General features: G+C 37.7%; 1 long non-coding RNA gene across 1 annotated transcript; it reads left to right on the top strand.

Moving 5' to 3' along the window:
• The first annotated feature begins 10 nt into the window (after positions 1–10).
• Positions 11–612, top strand: LOC116379087 (uncharacterized). Its single transcript, XR_004212375.1, has 2 exons — positions 11–207; positions 299–612. It is a non-coding gene; the product is annotated as an uncharacterized LOC116379087 (long non-coding RNA).
• Positions 613–5,176: the final 4,564 nt, after the last annotated feature.

The following is a 5,176-nucleotide window of genomic DNA, read 5'->3' as shown; positions in this document are numbered from 1 at the left end:
AATATAGAAAATAACCTAATCAAAAGATGTCACCAATACCAAGCACCAATGTAGGAGATAAACAATGTGCAAGTGTCCAATGAGTTAATGAAAGCTCATGATGCCATATTTTGTGATGAATTACTTACTAAACAGTCCTACTAAGAAAAATGTGAATAATATTATTTTATCTTGTCTGTTTTATTTAGTCGGCAAGACCATCCATGGGTAAGGACTTGTATAATTTAACAACTGCTCTTATTGCATTAGTTGTTACTTTGTTGAGCTGAACTCTCTCAATCCTCTCTCCACCCATCAGACTCATTACCGGAGGACGTCGTGAGGCGTTGGCAGAGCAGCAAGAGCTGGAACGTGCATTTGACCGAGAGCGAGCTTTTAACTGAGCCTATGACGGTCCATCTGAAAGAGCAACTCTGAAACTTTGTCTGAAAAGAAATGCTTCTTGTTCTTCATCGTGAAAAAATATTGAATAGACTCACTGGGCTAAAATATTTTTTACATTTATTTTAAATAATGTCATTTGAATTAAATCCTCAAACTGTAATTTGCCAAAAATATTTCTCACTTGTATTATTTAAATGAAAGAATCTGAATAAATTCAAATGCAAATGATGTGAATTGTGTATTATTGCCTTAACAGTCATGACATCTCAACACAATTACCTTACAGAGATTTGGGTAGATAGGGGACAAATTAAAGACAAAACCTAGTTTAGTAATACTAAAATATAAAAAAGTATATCAAAATATTAGTAAAAAGGCATACATGAGGACCATTCCCTTCTAATAAATTATAATAACAATATGCTAACGTACACTGGCCTCAAGGCTGTCTCATTTGACAACAATGAAACATGAGGAAACAAGCTGATAGCGTGGAATTCACACATTCAGCGCAGATTTACGATAAGTAACATTGTTCCATCGTTTTCTTGGGAAACAGAAAGTGCAAACAGTACTTCTTACATTGTGTGTAATGTAGGGCTTCTACATCTTGTTCATTGTGTGCTTCTAATGTTGCATCACAATGTAAACAACTTTGAACTGCATTTGTAAGAAACTACAAATTGAACTTGAGCTGGAGTAGTTAGTATAATATTTTGTAGGTCATGTATGTCATGGATAAGAGCCTCAGCCTACAAGCAGTTGTATCAGCCATACTTGAATGTTCTTGTTAATCAGTGTGCCATATCAGCATTGAAGATAAACGTGATTATGACAATGCGTCAAAATGCACCTTTGGATCTGTAGTTTTATTCCATCCATAAAGGCAAGGTGCATAGCAACATGTTGAAAAAAAAAAATATATATATATATATACCGTATATATATCTCATGCATAATCAGATTGTAACCATCTATGAGAGCACATACAAGAAGGCTGCCATCCTCATGAAAACACCCACATCTTAGTTGAAATCACTAACCCTACCAACCTTTCACCAATCTTGTTCATCAGCAATAAACTTAACAAAGTCTGTGAAGAAGGCAATGGGTGCAAACCAATCAGAGGGCGGGTCTTAGCAGATTGCTTGAAAAACAGGCTGCGCAACTGCATATGGCTGTGAAAGAGGTGATTTGGCACGCAGATGAGAGGCCTCTTCAACATTTCAAAAACACTCTCTTGTACATTCGTAGCTAGAGTGCCATTAGTTAAGTTACCAAGTGCCATTGGTGGCCTAAGATGGCCTCCTGCTGCTTCTCTATAGTAAAAGCAGATTAAGTTTGTAATAATAAATCACTGAGTTTCTAATGGATTCTATCCGAAAGACACATCCAATGAGGGAAATACACGTTTTCCTTGACTTTAACAAGGACGTCATGTATCTGATCAATGTAACACGATATACCAAAGAACCAATGGTATAAACATTACAAATACATATGGCTTTGTCAAAGAGCAACAACGATTATGGCTTTATGGATCAGAACCAGGGACAACAGAACCACCAATGCATCGTTTTTACTTATTCAATCACCAATAGACAGATGCACACCAATACATTTCATGGGTCAAAACCACACAAAAAAACAGCACATATTTTCAGCATAAGAAACTGAATATGAAGCTACAGCGAACATGAGCACAAAGACATATAATATGTCCAGAGCAAAGTTGTGTCCTGACATTACACCAACACAATGAGGGTCTGAAGGCAAACAAGTATTTGGTCCCTGCTGCTTAGATATTTTTAGTAAAGTCATGCGAAGGGAAAAGTTTGTACATTATACTCTGCACTTGACATACCCTATTTATGAGCATCTGGAAGCCACAGTGTTGTGGCTGCCCGGGGACTAAATCTGAGGCCAGTGCCTTGATCAAGGGCAGCGGCAGGAAAATACCTGTGAGAAAACCACAGCACCCAGAGGAAACCCATGTGAACATCGAGCAATAAAAGTCGCAGTTCAAATTCAGGATGTCCTTGCTGTGAGGCAGCAGTGCATAACACTCCCCACCAATTCTAATTATTTAACACAATGTACAACTAATATGCTTTCTTTTCCGAACCCACACATGATGTTATTATCTTGGAAACTGTGTATATTTCACAATCTACTGCTGTATGATCTCAAAAGAACTGAACTCCAGTGTAGCTCTGAAATCAGGATGCGTATCGTATACAGCACATAGTCATGATGACACAGCACGAGAAGGCTTAGTGTAAACAAACAAGGGCTACTCTCAAGAATGCATAGATTAACTGAGAAGCGACAGTACTGCACAGTAGAAGGCAGGAATTCCTCCTTTTCCCTTATTCCCATTAAAACACAGACGTTTATTAACTACCAGTTGCATATATGTGTTCAACAATGAAGTGCCGATGGTCATTTAATGCAATAAAGTCCAGACAACTTATAAAGGGTGCACCAATAAATCAAGCGTGTTTAATTTTTTACTTACTCAGAACTTGCACACACCACAATCAGAGAAAAGTCTGAATTGTATCAAAACTTCACTTTCTGAGAGTTATGCTCTGGGGCAACACTTTGATACTGGGGCAACAAAAAGGAGTTGTTGCACATGCACCAACGCTTCTGCTGGCGTTTTGGGCCTCAAATCTTTTTCCAGTCCAGTAAAAGAACAGCCATGATTCTGCCCCTAGATATACCCTGAACTGAGGTCAGTGACTTTGTCTTGATGGGGCATTTTTATTAGATGGAATTAGGGAATTGAAAGTCAAGTATTCAACCACTAGCAGACCCATGGAAAGACAAGAGTTTGTATTGTGTAATATTATATATATTTTTTGGTGAACAGTAAACTACATCATCTTGTCAGAATCCACTACCGTATTTTTTTCTTCTTTTTAAACCAAAACTGACATTATCATACCTTGTCAAATAAATAATTTTTAAGAGGTGTACCGACACAGCTGAACTCTAAAACTAAAATGAATTTAAAAAGATGTAAATATTATAATTTCTGGATTACCTCATCTCTCATGTTTGAAAATTCAATCATTATGTTGAAATAAAGAATAAAAGCACAATTAACAATCTCAGTCTGGGCTTCTTTGTATTATTACACTGAATTATCTAGAATGTAATCACACAGACATGGCTTGAAAAAGAGGAAATTAACCGATGACGAAATCTGTGGACTGGCTTCGGTTTCTGGTCGAGATTAGATCTACTGATTGTGGGACACGAATTAGAAAACTTGGACTGTAACATAACTCCATATAAAGCGAGCATTTCCATTGCCTCTAACTGCTCTCAACATGGCAGCAACTGAGCTGGCGGTGCTAACAGTGCAAACGACAGCAAAAGGAAATCATGAAGGGGGGACTGCAGGGTGGGCACTACGCCTATGCGAGAAGCTTGGAAAATATCACACACAGAGGGAGAGTGACTTCATTCTCTGCTCAGGTAGACATCCCCCCCACTATATCTTTCTAGAGGCCCCTGAAAGAAGATACATAATCCACAAATAGTGCAAAGACTATTAACTAAATAATAATTTACTTTAAATAAAAAAGTGAAACCATTTTTCCAACTGAAACTATGGGCCTCATTCTTTAAAGTTAACCAGTAAGATCGCAACAGTGTATGACTACGTTGTTGGAAATTAAACGTGTTAGACTTATCGCATGATGTGCTGATGTCTGCCAGCAAATTAAACTTTGGGATTTTCTCCCTTGGTTTGGCTGTAAACTTGTTCTGGCTTCATCTAAAGTAAGTATACTGTGGGTGCGACTGAACTTACACGAAGTTCCCATGGGTGTCTCTTGCGCACTTTCGGCCGTTGTGTGTCAAACTGTTAATCAGCATCAATGTGTTGATGGCTGATACATGTTATTGCACTGTCACTGTGACTTAACATCTGATAAGATCTGCACACTTCCCACTGTCCAGCTAGCGTGTTATGTTGCAGCATTGTTAGCAAAACTGTGAGAATGTTGACCATTTCCCTAGAATGGTTTCCTCGAATGCCTTAGTCATACTGGTTTCACAATATTTTGTTTATTTGAAAAAAAGCTGCATTTCTTCCTTTTCTAAAAACATTGACACAACCGGCTGCTATTGCCAAAATGCTCCACTGGAAGGTTGAGGACGTCTTCTGTTCCTCCAGCATGTTAATGGACAAAGTGAATGCAATTTTATGACAACTATAATTGCAGCAGTGGAACTATAAATTTCCCTTTAATGACCCCGCCTGGTGTTAACTGTGGTGTTGATGACTTATTGTGTTTATTGTGTCTATGTCTTTGTCAATGTATTTTGTTTGTCTTTGTTTATGGTGGCAAACTAGTTTCCCATTAGGGGATTAACACATTTCATCGTATCCTGTCCTACAGTTATGAGGCACGAATTCCATTGGTAACATTTAGTCATGAAGTCCACAGTCACAGACACTTTAAGCCACTTTTAAGTACCACAAATGTTTGATGCCACAATATGTGTGACATTATGGCTTGTTTCATCAAATGGTGATTTTATTTTGTCAATAACTGCGGTTTAATTAAATAATCTAACGTAGATGTGCATCTGTACATTAATTAACAATTAACAATACCAAATATTAGATGTTTAAGACTTTCTCCCATGATTTGACCCTTGACCCCTGTCTGCACCTTTAGTTTCCTTTTTTTTAAATGGTCGAATACCAAAACAGCGGCAAATCTAGAAATCCGAGCCTTCATTTAAGCAACATTATTCCTAAAGTTCATTTAGG

The sequence above is a fragment of the Anarrhichthys ocellatus genome, unplaced genomic scaffold (genome assembly GCF_004355925.1).
Source record: "Anarrhichthys ocellatus isolate YVR2014 unplaced genomic scaffold, GSC_Weel_1.0 scaffold3673, whole genome shotgun sequence".
Taxonomy (NCBI): domain Eukaryota; kingdom Metazoa; phylum Chordata; class Actinopteri; order Perciformes; family Anarhichadidae; genus Anarrhichthys; species Anarrhichthys ocellatus.
This window is presented reverse-complemented; position numbering and strand designations above follow the sequence as displayed.